The sequence below is a fragment of the Thamnophis sirtalis genome, unplaced genomic scaffold, assembly GCF_051295495.1.
Source record: "Thamnophis sirtalis isolate CommonGarterSnake01/CBP01778 unplaced genomic scaffold, rThaSir2_p1.2 scaffold_4, whole genome shotgun sequence".
In the NCBI taxonomy this organism is placed as follows: Eukaryota; Metazoa; Chordata; class Lepidosauria; order Squamata; family Natricidae; genus Thamnophis; species Thamnophis sirtalis.
Genome location: NW_028261384.1, coordinates 118,541,669 through 118,557,339, shown reverse-complemented (window position 1 = coordinate 118,557,339; position 15,671 = coordinate 118,541,669). Strand labels below are relative to the sequence as shown.

The following is a 15,671-nucleotide window of genomic DNA, read 5'->3' as shown; positions in this document are numbered from 1 at the left end:
ACTTCTAAAACTTCTTCGGAAGTTTTTTTCCTCTGGACTGCCCCCGCTTCTTTTTTTTTTTCTTCTTCTTCTTTTTTCTCTAATACAAATTTAGTTCATCCTGCTCGTACCACGTTCCCCTCGCCCTGCCCTTGGCTTCTGGCCACGTGGGTGGGAACAGAGAGCGCGTGGCTGGCCTGATGCTTTCGAGAAGGGAACTGGGGAAAAGGGTGGGCCGGGGGTCGCTTGAAAGGCGCCCGAGAGGGTTGGGTCACTCCCCTCTGTCGGTGCCTCTGCTTGGTTTTTTGCCAGTAGTTGCAAGGAGAGGCAGATACAGGTAGTCCTTGACTAATGACCACAGTTGAGCCCAAAATTCCCATTGCTAAGCAAGATATTAAGTGAGTTTTGCCCCATTTTAGGACCTTTTCTTGTCACCGTTAAGTGAATCACCGCGGTTGCTAAGTTAGTAACACGGTTGTTAAGTGAATCTGGCTTCCCCATTGACATTGCTTGTCAGAAGGTTGCAAAAGGGGATCTCCTGACCCTGGGGAACACTGCAACAGTCATAAATATGCAACCGTCTTAATTTGGATCACCTGACCGTGGGGGAATGCTATGTGTGAAATATGCGAAAAAAGGTGGTTGTCACTTTTTTTCACTTCCTCTGTAACCTCAAATGGTCCCTAAACAAATGGTTATAAGTCAAGGACTACCTGCACTTGTTTCCACCTGCCCTTTGGGAAAAAGTCACCTGTTGGATTTCTGCCTGTGTCTCACCAAAAAGACAAATGGGGAGGAAAGGGCAGTCTTGGCTCCGACTGTACAAGTGATGCTGCACAGCTGAAAATTCATAAATAACATCTAATTAGAGCCCCCTTTATAGGAGCTACTGGATACTACCATGATGGCGAACCTATGGCATGCGTGCCACAGGCGGCATATGGAGTCAATTCTGAGGGGATGTGAGGCGTTGCCCTGTCAGCTCCAGCTGATTTTCGGCCTTGATTTTCAGCCACTTTTCGCTCTCCAGAGGCTTCCCTGAAGCATCCAGAGGCCGAAAAACTGCCCAACACGCAAACCGGAAGTTCGGGAATGGACTTCCGGTTTCTACATTGGGCTGTTTTTCAGCCTATCTCCCGTCCCAGAATGTCTGAAATACATGGCCTGCCGGAGAGAGCGGAGGCCACGGGGGGGGGGGGGGGAATAGGGTCAACGAGTACGGGAGTGGGCTGGAGCATTCCGGTCATGATGGGGAGGGGCAGGTACGACGGGAGCTTCAGGGCTAGCCATTACCGGGGAAGGAGGGTTCGCTATGTCACAGAGATCCCTCCTTCTGGCCCTGCTAGTTCCACTCCAGGGCCAGATGGCGAGAACTGTCAGGGCCCTGGTCTCTGGCTGTTGTTGCTAAATGCCAGGTCTGTGGTTCACAAAGCTCCCCTCGTCCGGGACCTAATTTTAGACGAGGGGGCAGACCTGGCATGTATTATTGAAACCTGGCTGGGCCTGGAGGGAGGAGTCCCCCTCACTGAAATGTGCCCAGAAGGTTTTCAGGTGCTTCATCAGCCGCGACCCCATCGAAGGGGTGGGGGAGTGGCCGTCATCGTCCGAGGGTCTTTAGCTCCTCGTAGGATCCCTGCTCCAGAGCTTGTCGGGTGTGAGTCCCTGCTGATGAAGTTGGACCTTGGAGGTCAAGTGGGTCTGTTGCTAACGTACCTACCTCCCAACAGCGTTGCAACAGCCCTCCCCTCGCTCCTCGAGTCAGTAGCCGAGTTGGTGGTAGAGTTCCCCATGCTTATGGTTCTGGGGGACTTCAACCTGCCTACCCTTGGTGAACGCTCTGATGGGGCACAGGAGTTCATGGCTTCCATGACAGCCATGGACTTGACCCAAGTAATTCGGGGTTTGACTCATTCGGCGGGTCACACGCTTGACCTCGTATTCCTCTCGGAGCAGTGGAGACGTGATCTAGAGTTGAAGGGCATTAAGACCTTGCCCTTGTCATGGTCTGATCACTTCCTACTGAGGCTTGACTTTTGGAAGCCAATCCCCCACTGTAGGGAGGAGGAACCGATTAGGTGGTTCCGCCCCAGATGCCTGATGGACCCTATGGGATTTCAGATGGCGCTTGGAGAAATACCTGACACTCTCGTCTGCAGTCCGGTGGAGTCCTTAGTCGCTGCCTGGAATACAGCGGCGGCGGGGGCTCTAAACCGGATTGTGCCTTTGCGACCTCTCCGAGGCAGCGGATCCAGGAGGGCCCCTTGGTTTACCGAGGAACTCCAGGAGATGAAGCGCCAAAAGAGTTGCCTAGAGTGCCACTGGAGGGCCAGTAAATCTGAGTCAGACCGAGCACTGATGAGAGCCTTTATCAGAGCCTATCTCGTGGCAATACAGGCGGCGAAATGTTCGCATTTTGCTGCCATTATTGCATCCGCTGAATCGCGCCCAGCCTCCTTGTTTAGAATAACCCACTCCCTCTTGGAAGGGAGGGATGCGGATGACCCTTTACAAGGTAGAGCTGAGGAATTTGTTCAGTATTGAACAAATTCAATACTGAACAAATATTGTAAGTATTGTTCAGTAACGGATAAAGTCGCTCGGATTCGGACAGAGCTGGACTCCAATTGCACGGTACCAGCCGAGGTACCGGGGGAAGGTCTTGAGCATACTTTATGGATTGAGTTTCAACTTGCTTCTCCTAAGGAAGTGGACAAGGCCATGGGAGCGGTGAGTGCCTCCACTTGTATACGGGACCCGTGCCCCTCCTGGCTGGTCTCGACCAGCAGGGAGGTGACACACGGCTGGATCCGGACGATAGTTAACACCTCTCTCCGGGAGGAAAGTTTCCCGCTCCTCCTAAAGGATGTGGTGGTGAGACCCCTCCTGAAGAAACCATCTCTGGACCCAGCCATTTTGAGCAACTATCGCCCAGTCTCCAACCTGCCTTTTGTTGGGAAGGTTGTTGAGAAAGTGGTGGCCTCTCAACTCCGACGGTCCTTGGATGAAACCAATTATCTCGACTCCTTTCAGTCGGGTTTCAGGCCTGGTTACAGCACGGAAACTGCTTTCTATCCTTGTGCTCCTTGACCTCTCAGCGGCCTTCGATACCATCGACTATGGTATCCTTCTGCGACGGTTGCGAGAGGTGGGAGTGGGAGGCACCGTTCTCCGGTGGTTCTCCTCCTACCTCTCGGACAGGTCGCAGTCGGTGTTGGTTGGAGGGCAGAGGTCGACCCTAAGGCCCCTCAATTATGGTGTGCCGCAGGGTTCGGTCCTGTCCCTCCTCCTATTTAATATCTACATGAAGCCGCTGGGTGAGATCATACGCCAGCACGGGATTAAGTACCACCAATATGCGGACGATACGCAAACTGTATCTGTCCACCCCATGCCAACTCAGCGAAGCAGTAGAAGTGATGTGCCAGTGCCTGGAGGCTGTTAGGGTCTGGATGGGAGTAAATAAATTGGCACTCAATCCAGACAAGACCGAGTGGCTACTGATGTTCCCTCCCAAAGATTGGCCAAATATTCCATCTCTCAGGCTGAGGGGTGAAATTATACGCCCCTCAGACAGGGTTCGCAATTTGGGAGTCCTCCTGGACCCTCAGCTGACTTTAGAACACCATTTGTCAGCTGTGACCAGGGGGACCTTTGCCCAGGTTCGCCTGGTGCACCAATTGCGACCCTACCTGGATTGGGAGGCCCTTCAGACAGTCACTCACGCCCTTGTGACCTCAAGACTGGATTACTGTAATGTTCTCTACATGGGGCTGCCCTTGAGGAGTGTTCGAAGACTCCAGCTGGTCCAGAACGCAGCCACGCGAGCGATCGTGGGTGCACCCAGGTACACCCACATCACACCTATCAGCTGCACGGTTACCCATTAGTCTCCGGATCCGCTTCAAGGTGCTGGTCATTACCTATAAAGCCCTTCATGGCATCGGACCTGGGTACCTGAGAGACCGCCTCCTGCCGATCACCTCCCATAGGCCGATTAGATCACACAGGTTAGGTCTCCTCCGGATTCCATCTGCCAGCCAATGTCGGCTGGCGACTCCCCGGAGGAGAGCCTTCTCTGTCGCAGCTCCAGCCCTCTGGAATGATCTCCCCGTGGAGATCCGGACCCTCACTACTCTCCTGGCCTTCCGCAGAGCCGTTAAGTCCTGGCTGCTCCAGCAGGCTGGGGGGCTCTCGAAATATCCAGCCCCTTGGAAATTGTGACTGTTGTATATTTTAATATGTTGTTTTGTGTATTACCCCCCTCCCTTGTTTTATTGTAAGCCGCCCGGAGTCCTTCGGGAGTGGGCGGCATACAAATCAATAAAACCATAAACCATAAAACCATAAACTCTGGGGGCTTCAGGGAAGCCTCCGGAGGGAGAAAAACAGCCCAACGGGCAACCCGGAAGTCCATTCCCAAACTTCCAGTTTGTGTCTTGGGCCATTTTTTGCCCTCCCTAGGCTCCTAGAAAGCCTCTGGAGCCTGCGGAGGGAGAAAAACGGACCTACCAGACCACCGGAAGTCAGAAAACGGGCCTTTTCCGGCCTCCGGAGGGCCTCTGGGGGAGAGGGGAGGCCGCTTTTGGCCTCCCCAGGCTCTAAGAAAGCCGTGTGCGCATGCGCAGGGCAGGGGGGTATTACGCGCACAAGCACAGTGGGCACAGCACGGGCGGAATAAATTATGGGGGTGGGTGCGCGCATGCTTTTGGTGAAAAAGGTTAACTATCACTGGTATAGTATATTGGGCATTCTGTTGGATTTACCTCTGATCAGACCATTCCAATTCTTCGTGACTTGATGGGCTTCATTTGTCCCAAGATTGGGTGTCAAGAATGGCTCCTTTGAGTTCTTGTAATGTCATGCATGGGTCAGTTATCCAGCCACATTGTCTTCTCTGCTCAAGGTAGTCCATGCTTAAGACCATATTTGAGACCGGAATTTATGTTGCTAAACTAGGCGATTGTTGACTGAATCACAACTGATTTTACAACCTTTTTTGCTGTGTTTGTTAAGTGAATCACTACAGTTGTTAAAAGTGAATCATGCAATCATTATTTGAATTTAGCTTCCCCCCCATTAAGTGTGCTTGTCAGACACCAACTAAGACCTCAAATGGTAATCATATGACCCTGGAACATTATAATCATCATAAATACATGCTGGTTGCCAAGCACCCAAATTTTGATCATGTCACATGGGGATGTGGCAACAGCTATATCCCCAGCTATAAGTGCAAAAATCAGTCTTATGATTCATATTTCTTTCGGGGCCATTGTAACTTCAAATGGTTGTCAAATGAATGACTAAGTGGAGGTCCACTTGTATTTTCTTTTCAATTGCCTTCCATTTTCAAGTATCGGGATCTTCTCCAATGATTTCTGCCTTTTGTGTCCAAACTATTTAAACCAGGAGTTTCAAACTCAAGGCCTGAGGGCCAGATCTGGCCTATGGGGTGCGTAGATCTGGCCCACAGGGCCGGCCTGGAAACAGTAAATGACCTGCCTATGGTACTTCTGCCAGAAAAAGTGAGCTTGGGGGAGGGTGGGCTCCGTTTTCACGGGCAGAGGGCTAGCAAAACAAACTAAAAACAAAACAAAAGGAGAATGTGAGCATGTAAGAAGGGACAGGAAAGGGGAAAGGAAAAGGAAAAGAAGATGGGAATAGAGCAAGGAAGGAAAAAGAAAGAAAGAGGGGAAGGAAGAAGAAAGGAGAAGGAAGAGGGAAGGAAGAAGAAAAGGAAGGAAGGAAAGAGATTATAATGAAGTAGGGTTTCAGGGAAGTCCTATCTTAGCATTTGGCCACCAAAGGTGTCCCAACACGAGTGATGTCAAGCTGGCCATCCGCACCATGGCCACGCCCCCCACCCCGGCCATCTGAGATCAATCACAACCCTGGTGCAGCCATCAGTGAAATCGGGTTTGACAGCCCTGAGTTAAACTTTAGCTTCATTTTCAGTGTTTCTGATGAGCAATCTGCCTTTACCTCACCAAGGACCAAACCATTTGTTCAATCCTCAGCAATTTCCCCCAGTGCCGCTATTTGATTTTCCTTTGTTCAACTTTTGACATGGCCCAGCTTTCATATCCCTATTTTACAACTGGAAAATCTATGACAGTATATATGCTTGGTTGTCAACAGGATGCTTCTGAACATTCATGTTTTATTTGGATTGCATTCACTATGTGAGTTCAAAATGGGGTCACCCTCTCTGCTCCATTTGATAAGTTGGATCACCATCTTGTTTTCAGAGCAAAACAGCCCAAACCAAATTCTATCAATTCTCCAGAGTCAGGTATCACAACAGGTAGTCCTTGACTTAATGACAGTTCTTTGAGTTACCATTCAAAGTTACATTGGTACTGAAAAAAAGGGATTCATGAACAGTTTTCACACTTACGACTGTTGTAGTATCCCGAGGATCATGGGATCAAAATTCAGAATCTTGACTCATATTTATGACATTCATAGTGTCCAGGGGAGGGGGGTGTCACCTGATCACCCTTTATGACTGACAAGCAAAAGCAATGGGGAACCAGATTTACCTAATAATAGTTTGACCAATTTAAGAACTACAATAATTTAACAACTGTAGCAAGAAAGGTTGTAAAATGGGCAAACTCACTTAACAAATGTTTCACTTAGCAACAGAAATTTTGTACTCAACTGTGGTCATAAGTTAAGGACTACCTATGCTCTTTTATTTTTATGGCTTTTTAAAAATTCCAGCTTTTTGATTTTTTAACAAATACATACGCAAGCTGATATTATTCTGGCATGTCCTTTCATGGACTGTAATTTTCCTCCTTAGATTATCCTCAGCTGGCAGTTATTTTTCCTGGCAGGAAAATATGTCTACTGCACTGGAGAAGAACTGAAGGGGAAAGGTGCAGAAATATAATAGACACACAGAGAGAAATGTTGCTAGGCTAAAATCTAATTCAGTACTCTAATAGTGGCCAACCACTTATCCTTAGCAGCTGCTGTTCAGCGGTACATTATCTCTGAACGCAGAGAATCCATTTAGTCATTAGTATTAGTAGGAGTTTTATATATTATGCAGTTATAGCTAAGCACAGTACAGATATAGAATAAAACATATTCTATAAAATTCTATTATAATTACATTATAATGTAAATTTAGAGCCTCTAAACTAAAAGGTCCTTGCCATATAATGTCAATCACTATACATATACAATTTAATGGATGAAAATATATTATATTTTAAAGCAATTTCAGAAAGACTCATAAAAAAGAAGCACTTAAATACTTTATTTCAAGTTTCTATCCACTTAAGTGATCCAATTCCATAGGTACCTGTCTCCCTTAAAATAAGATCACCCAGAAAATAAGCCGTAGTATGATTTTTTTCAGGATGCTCGTAATATAAGCCTTACCCCCAAAATAAACCCAGTTAAGATCACCGGCCAGATGGACGCATTTAGTACCGTATTTCCCGAAAATAAAACCTGACTGGAAAATAAACCCTAATGTGTTTTTTTGGAGCAAAAATTAATATAAGACCCAGTCTTATTTGGGAGGGGGGGGGGAAACACGGTAGTTTGGTGAGTGTCTTTTCAAAGAACCACAACTAGATGAACAAGACTCTTAATAAACAAGTCACTGTTATCTTTATTAAAAAAGTCTAATTAAGAAATCAATCACACATTAAACAAATTGGGTACCATCCAGGTGCACTGAGATTGCAATCCAAAAATTTCAGTCAGCAAGATAATTCTAATCAAGAATTCTTGGTGTGCTCCTAATGTATCTGTGGCACAGCAGTCTGTGAATAACGAATTTGTTCAGATCCCAGTTAGAAGCTATTAGTACATTGTTTTATTGGGGTAAATAATAATTAACCAGAGATTCCACAAAGAAATGCTTTTAGAAATCTGCAAATCACAGATTTTCATTGTCATTTGTAAAATCACCCCAAAATTTGGTAAGATTTGTTAAGATTCTAAGGTCTACCACAGCTGTTGCTATACCTGGTTATAAAAAAGGAAATCTAATCCTGAAGTAAGGCTTATTTTCTTGAGCTGCAAAAATACAGGATGACCATTAGATGGCAATAAGGGATTAATATTTTCTGCCCCTCTTTGCTATCAGCCAGGGGTTTTATGGATTTCTGCTACCTGGATCTGATGCTCAAAGTAAATGTATAGAGGTAGAGATAGCCAGAAACAGACACAGCGATTTATTTATTTTTAAAAATGGTGATCTTTGGAGAGAAAGAAAAAATAGTGTACAAAGTACTGTTCATACTAGTTGCCTGTTACATTCAACCAAACCTTCCACTATTACATTTCTGGTTAACAACTTTACAAGACTGCATCACTTTCAGGGAAAATATCCAAAGGCACTTTATTGCTGTGTATAAAAATAACAGTGTGCTTTGTAATACTAAATCTCTAGTAGTTAAGACAATTTGATTATTTTCATACAATTATTTACTATCTTCTTGACAGCTCAAGGTAGTTAACAATGATGTACAGGGAGATTAATTACAAACATAATTCCATCCTCTATAAAAACATGTATAATTGCCTATCCAACTGAGCAGTCAGACCAATTCATATGCAAAAAAATTGTCTGAATAAAACAAATTTTGCTTCAATGGAAAGGTGTTAACTCCATCTACTTTTGCAGTCTTAACATGCCATCCCATTCTAACAATATATTAACCCAAAAGGTGCTTCATAGTTTTTTGGTTTAGCTTTTCTTTGATACTAGCATTTGTACTTTGAGAGTCAATTTGGTGTAGTGGTAAAGGCACCAGACAAGAAACTGGGAGACCAAGAGTTCTAGTTCTGCCTTAGGCACAAACCCAGCTGGGAGTCTTTGGGTCAGTAACTTTCTCTCAGCCCTAGGAAGGAGACAATGGCAAACTACTTCTGAAAAGAAGTGCCAGGAAAACTAGTGGCTTGTGCAGTCTCTTTCCACTCTGAAAATTGGACATATTTAATGTTCGTGGGGAAAAGTATGTTAAACTCTGATTTGTTGCTCAATGACATTTAAGGACTCGGTTTGCTGTGATTAATTAAATAAATCTATATTTTAAACATTTAATGGTTTTGTGCAATGGATGGACCCAATCATTATCCCCAATGTTAAGATTAAACAATCATGGGATTACACAAAAGAATTATGTATATTCCACATAAATCCTGACAAAATGGCCCCGTTTTAAATCACAATTCATATGTATATGTATATGTATATGTATATGTATATGTATATGTATATGTATATGTATATGTATATGTATATGTATATGTATATGTATATGTATATGTATATGTATATGTATATGTATATGTATATGTATATGTATATGTATATGTATATGATGTATATGTATATGTATATGTATATGTATGTGTGTGTGTGTGTATATATATATATATATATATATATATATATATATATATATATATATATATATATATATATATATATATATATATATATATATATATGTGTTATTATTTGTGCTGATAAATAAATAAAGGAAGACTAGTATAGATCTATTTCAAGCTATTTAGCTCTCATCAGCTAGCCATATCCTTACTGGGATTCGAACCTGTGCTCTGTTGCCTCCCCAGGCAGGGAGTTAACCATTTGAGCTACAGAGAACGACTCCTTTTATCAGCCAGCCAGGGTGGGAGGTATATACTTAAAGTCACAACCCCTGGTATGCCCAAGTGTGGGAGGAAGGTCACACTTCCACTCTCTGTCATTAGGCTCGTCACAAGAGTCCATCCAGACAGAAACCCAATATTTTTACTGTTGCCTTTGTTATATTTGTGTTATTATTTGTGCTGATAAATAAATAAAGGAAGACTAGTATAGATCTATTTCAAGCTATTTAGCTCTCATCAGCTAGCCATATCCTTACTGGGATTCGAACCTGTGCTCTGTTGCCTCCCCAGGCAGGGAGTTAACCATTTGAGCTACAGAGAACGACTCCTTTTATCAGCCAGCCAGGGTGGGAGGTATATACTTAAAGTCACAACCCCTGGTATGCCCAAGTGTGGGAGGAAGGTCACACTTCCACTCTCTCTCTCTATATATATATATATATATATATGTTTTTTTATTTGTGCTGATAAATAACATACATACATACATACATACATACATACATACATACATACATACATACATACATACCGTGGGAAAACCAAGAATTTTAGGAGCCAAAATGCACTCTAAAAATTGGATTCGGATTATCTGCAGATTGTCTCTTAATATATATTATATATTTAATACTTTAGGTATTGGATAGAGCAAGGAAAGCCAGACTGAATTTCTCATTCAATCATATTAGCCCAACCTATATCACAGAAATGCTATGTATGTTATGTATGCCATCTGGAGCTCCTAAATGAGCTATACCTTTCACAAACATACTGTCATCAAATTTACTACTGGTACTAACATGCCCAAAGATAGTAAAATATTTTTTTGTTTACTGATTAAATTGCTATCACATCTTTTCATCAAGAAAGAATGGAATCACATTAGATGTTTCAACTTATTTTAAACAAAGTTACCACAACTTTTACATATACAAGCTACCTTTCTTTCATCATGGAGATTTAAGAAATGCTACCTCTTCTGGAATATGGCTGTGCTTTGTGAGATAAAAAGATGGACAAATATGAAGAATGAACAGGTGGCAAGAAAATAAGATAAAACAGAATGAACTGGCAAAGTACTCATTTCTCTAGAAATAAGTAACAGGTGAAGTGATAAAGATATTACAAGATAAAAGACACAGTTTCCCAAATAGGCAATTTTCAGGTGTTAGAATTTCAATTCCCAGCATTCCATTGCCAGCATAGATAGATAGCCTTGATGAGAATTCTGGGAATTAGTTGGTAAGCACCAGTCACAAGAGACAGATATTATTCCCATTTGATGCAGGTTGCAGAAAAGATGATTAGAGAGTAGACTTTCTTTCTTTCTTTCTTCCTTTCTTTCCTTTTCTTTCTTTCCCTTTCCTCCATTTTAAGACCTTTTTCATAACTACTAGTCCCCTTTTCTCAAATAAAGGACTAACTCATCAGTGAGGAAAGTTATAGCTGAGTCTATTTTCTTCTGTGTTGTTGTTTTCATTTGCAGTCATTTCTTAAATATAGGAAATCATTTAAGAAGAATCCAGCACCTGCAGTTAGGAATAATACAATATTTCAATCATTTCACAGTTTACTGCATCATTCATAAAAAAAAAATATGGTGACCTGATTGAATGATCCAGCAATTACTGGTCACCAAAGAAATTGTTTCAAATAAAAATCCAAGGTCTGAACCTCACAAAAATGCTGTCATTCTAAATTCTGCTCTTTTTATTATAAATACAAGAATGAGAAGCTTTGATTAGAATTATAGAATCTGAATTCAGGTTGATCCAGCACAAATTTAAGAGTCCATTTTTTCATGATAATAGTTTCCACAACTGTTATTTGTAGCAAATTCTCAGAAATCAGATTCCCTTTAAAAGCTTGTTTTAACCTCAGTTTCCTTTCTATATCATGAGACCAAATGTGATATTTTAAGACTGATGTGGAGATTATCTATATGAAATCTACCAGAAATTTCAATAAAAACATTCTGATTTAAATAAACAACACAATTTAGTGAAGAAACACAGGATTAAATATTTGAATATAAATATACAATTTAGATGTGCTTCTGTATAGCCAACATTCAAATCTGTCTTATATTTCTGCAAAGGTCAGTGGATGAGGTGCTATTTCCTGTTTTATGATATTCTTAGTGACATGTTCAATGTTTGATCTTTCACTACATTTCAATCCTGTCTCTCTTCAGGCTAATGTGAGAACCAGGATGAGGTAATAGTTAAAGGCTGGGAGAAAAACTGGAAACCTCTATACAAATCTACTTCTAGTCACGGATTTTGTACCCACCAGTCCTCCAAGCCCAATTTACCTCACAAGGCTATAGTAGGAAATCAGAAAAAGGAGTATTATACTTGGAGTTTCTAGAAGAAAGACAGTACACAAATTAATGGAGGGTTGTGTATTCTAAAATTTTTATTTTAAAAATGGAAACGTGGTCCTTTCACAATCCGTACATTCTGATGTAAATTTTTGGTGCTCTAAATTAACAATATCCACAGTTTGAAGCTCTTATTCTCCTTTAAGCTGATGGGCAAATGAAAAACTTCTCATTATCAAAGGCTGTAGTATCACACAAATTTGCCTCTCCCGGTTTTAATGGACCCCATTTAATGTGTTTTAGTAACTAATCCCTTGCAACTGAGATAAACTGAGGTGTCTATTACCAGGTTCTGGGTCTCCCTCAAAAGTCATGAGGACTAGAACCATAACATGCAAGAATGCAACTCTTGGGCATTATATCCAGGACATTCTCTGTCCATCTGTTTATGAAATTTGCTTCCTACATTATCTCTAATGTTCCTAAGGCAGTTTCCAACAAAACTGTTGTCACAACTGTGACGCCCCACATCCTAATCTTTAGTTCTGGATGGGGTGGCATTACCTGAGACAGACCCACTGCACAACTTGGGGTTTCTTCTAGACTTGTGATTCCTGCTCAAAGATGAGTGGCAATCATGGCTAGGAGAGCCTTTGTACAACTTTGTGTTGTGCACCAACTGTGTCCTTTTCTGAATCAGGGTCACTTAAATCACCTTGGTTATTTCAAATTTGGGACTACTGCGAAGCGCTCTTTATGGGACTACCCTAGAAGATTGCAGGGACAGTTTTGGAAGCTGCTAGGGTGGCACATGTAAATACCAGTGCACTAAGGGTCAATCTGCTTCTGGATGCAATTCAAGGTCTCTCATTATTTTAAAGCCCTCTCTGGCATCCGGCAGAAGGATATCTGCAGGACTGTCTTTCCCCAATGGGATTGGCCTGCCCCATTCATGCTGGCAGAAGTGATTCTACTGCAGATCCCATCAGTCAAGGAATTTCAGCTGGTGGGATCCAGAAGAGCCCTTCTTGCCTTGTCCTTTGGAACATCTTGCCACAGGAGGTGAGGTCTGCCCTCACCCTTCAGGAAAAGCTTTAAAAGCTTGGCTATGCAGGTTGGTTTGGAGTCCTGAAGGAGAAGCTTTTGGTTGGAGCTTTTGGTTGGTGCAGAAAACAGAAGAAGGCACCACCATCACTTTCTCCACTCCAAATCCAAGGTTTTTGTTTGATTTTTTTTTGTAATTTTATCCGGCTTTATACTGGTTTTATATCTGCATATTTTACCACATCCCAAGCCTCTCAGAATAGCCTCCAACTGCGAGATCGGTGGCAAATAAGTTTAGTAATTTATTAATTAGTAACATAATTCTGTTATTAATTCTCTGGCATTGGGAGCGACCGTATTAGCAGAAAGCAGAGCAAAGAGTGGCTTGTGATATCTTGCCAGCCCAGCAGAAAAGCTACATAAATCATAGTGTTTGTGTGTGTGTGTGTGTGTGTGTGTGTGTGTGTGTGTGTGTGTGTGTGTGACTTTTTGTGTGTGTCTCCTCCCAATCACGAGGATGGTGCAAGATTTCCCCGCGTCTCCACCAGGCTCCTGCCTGCTCCTTCCCCACCCTCTCTGGGACTTCCCCTCTTGCTGTCCCCCCTCGATCTCCCCGCCTTTGCCAGTTTCCTTTCCGAAAACCGTCTCCGTGGCAACCGGCTTCAGCGGGACAAACTGAACGAAGGATGTGGTTTTGCATGACACTTCAGCGATGGAACATTGCCATGGTAACCCGCCCGCGCCGCCCCTCAGCCAGGCTCCGCCCGAGCAGGTCGGGCGCGGGGGGGGAGGGGTGGGAGGAGGAGGAGGAGGAGGAGGAGGAAGAGGAAGAGAGAGACGAGAATCTTGGAAGGGTGTGGGCAAAAGGAAGGAACGAAGAAGGGAGCTGTTAGTCTCGGACATGCGCAGTGGGAGGGAGGGGGAGGCCTGGGAGGTAAGAGGGCTGGCTTATTGGGAGGGGAGGGGCATAAACGCCGCTGAAGGGGGCTGAGACCTGTGAGGCGGATGGCTGTGATTGGGCAGGGCATACAAGTATTATTTGTAGGCACGTGACTTTGCAGCACCGCCGTGTGGCCTTTCAGGACCTTAAGGGCTGACATGTTGAAAGAGCTTTGATGTGCGTTGTTAGATACGGGTTGGGAGACTATCCCCCATGATCACATGGGTCCTTGGGGTTCAAGTGAAGGGTCGCATGGCTAGAATTAGGTGAGATCAGGCTTCGAGGTTATCTAGCAGGATTTGAAAAAGAAATTATCCCCAAGAGTAGGTGTCTCCTATGAAGGATTGTTTTGATCCTTTACAGGGAGCACTTGATTCACCTTTATTATATAGTGTAAACAGGCAGGAGCTATTGTGATTTCATCTACTTATCCTTTGGGATCTCAAGTTCTGGATCTTCGTACTGTAGGACGTTATCACCCAGCCCTCTCCCAGAAAAAATGAACTATCCTAGGAAATATTGAAAAGGCAGAATATTTCTCTGGATGTGAAAAGGAAGAAACATGTTTTAAAAGACGGAATAGCTTCCTGCAGCTTCCTGCCCAATGAGCCATTAAAGCCTGAACCCTTTACATAATAAAGAGTTCTCCCCTTCAGCTCCAGAGTGATGGGATTAAGGCATGATAATCCCCCTTTGTCAATGAGCCATTAAAGCCTGAACCCTTTACATAATAAAGAGTTCTCCCCTTCAGCTCCAGAGTAATGGGATTAAGGCATGATAATATTGGCCCTTTACCCAACTCGCCACATGGCATCTGAGAACTCTACCAAACCTGGATTCAAAATGCAGCCCAGAGAGTTGCCCCTGCATGGGCCCATGAGAGTCTGACAACCAATCAGAATACAAGCTCAAGATCAAAGGCCAGAGAGGGCATAAAACCATGGACTTTCAGCCTCTCTTCCTCCCTTCCCTTCTCTTCTCCACCAACACATTTCTTCCAACAGTACAACATGCTGAAACAAGGACTAGATCTGCGTGTATCCACTCTTTAACTAATATGCAGTTAGAGCCTGCTGACAGTGCGCCCTAGGCAAAGTTGATGTATTACAGGTAGTCCTCAATGTACAACCACAATTGAGCCCCAGATTTTTGTCACTAAGTGAGCGACAAAATTTCTTAAATAAATTTCACCCCATTTTACAACCTTTCTTGCCAGAGTCGTTAAATGAATCACTGAAGTTGTTACATTAGTAATATGGTTGCTAAGTGAGTCTGCTTCCCCATTAACTTTGCTTGTCATAAAGTTACAAAAAGTATCAAGAGGACCCTAGGGCATAAATATGAATCAGTTGCCAAGGGTCTGAATTTTGATGACATGACCATGGGGGTGCTGCAAAGGTCACAAGGGTGAAAAATGGTCATAAGTCAGTGCCATTGTAATTTCAAACAGTCACTAAATGAACTGTTGTAAGTCGAGGACTATCTGTATTATACCATCTATAACAAGCTTGGGTTGTTATTAAAGACATGCAAGCACATAAGATTAACATAATAAAGTGGCAACCTCAACTTTAAGGCACTGCAGAGCATGGAAGTGTTTACTCCGTTCATGGGTCTGAGTTCATATTATGCATTTATTGGAGGAAGATTCAGTCAAAATGAAAAATGGAATGCAAGAAGGAAAAGTTTGGAAAAGAAAGTAGCCTGGAGGGTGGGTTAAACATAAGGCAAATACAAGACAAG

The 15,671-nt window shown here is 43.2% G+C and overlaps 1 protein-coding gene and 1 long non-coding RNA gene across 3 annotated transcripts in view; one reads left to right on the top strand and one right to left on the bottom strand.

Moving 5' to 3' along the window:
* Positions 1-10,695: 10,695 nt before the first annotated feature.
* The window catches only part of LOC148046318 (uncharacterized), a 76,027-nt gene continuing 71,051 nt past the window's right edge, over positions 10,696-15,671 (bottom strand). The window contains exon 6 of the long non-coding RNA XR_015696487.1: positions 10,696-11,150. This is a non-coding gene — a long non-coding RNA (uncharacterized LOC148046318). The remainder of the gene's footprint in view (positions 11,151-15,671) is intronic.
* The window catches only part of ODAD1 (outer dynein arm docking complex subunit 1), a 28,477-nt gene continuing 26,416 nt past the window's right edge, over positions 13,611-15,671 (top strand). For both annotated transcript variants that reach the window (XM_087713896.1, XM_087713897.1), the window contains exon 1: positions 13,611-13,716. The gene's annotated coding sequence lies outside the window, so the exon portion shown is untranslated. The remainder of the gene's footprint in view (positions 13,717-15,671) is intronic.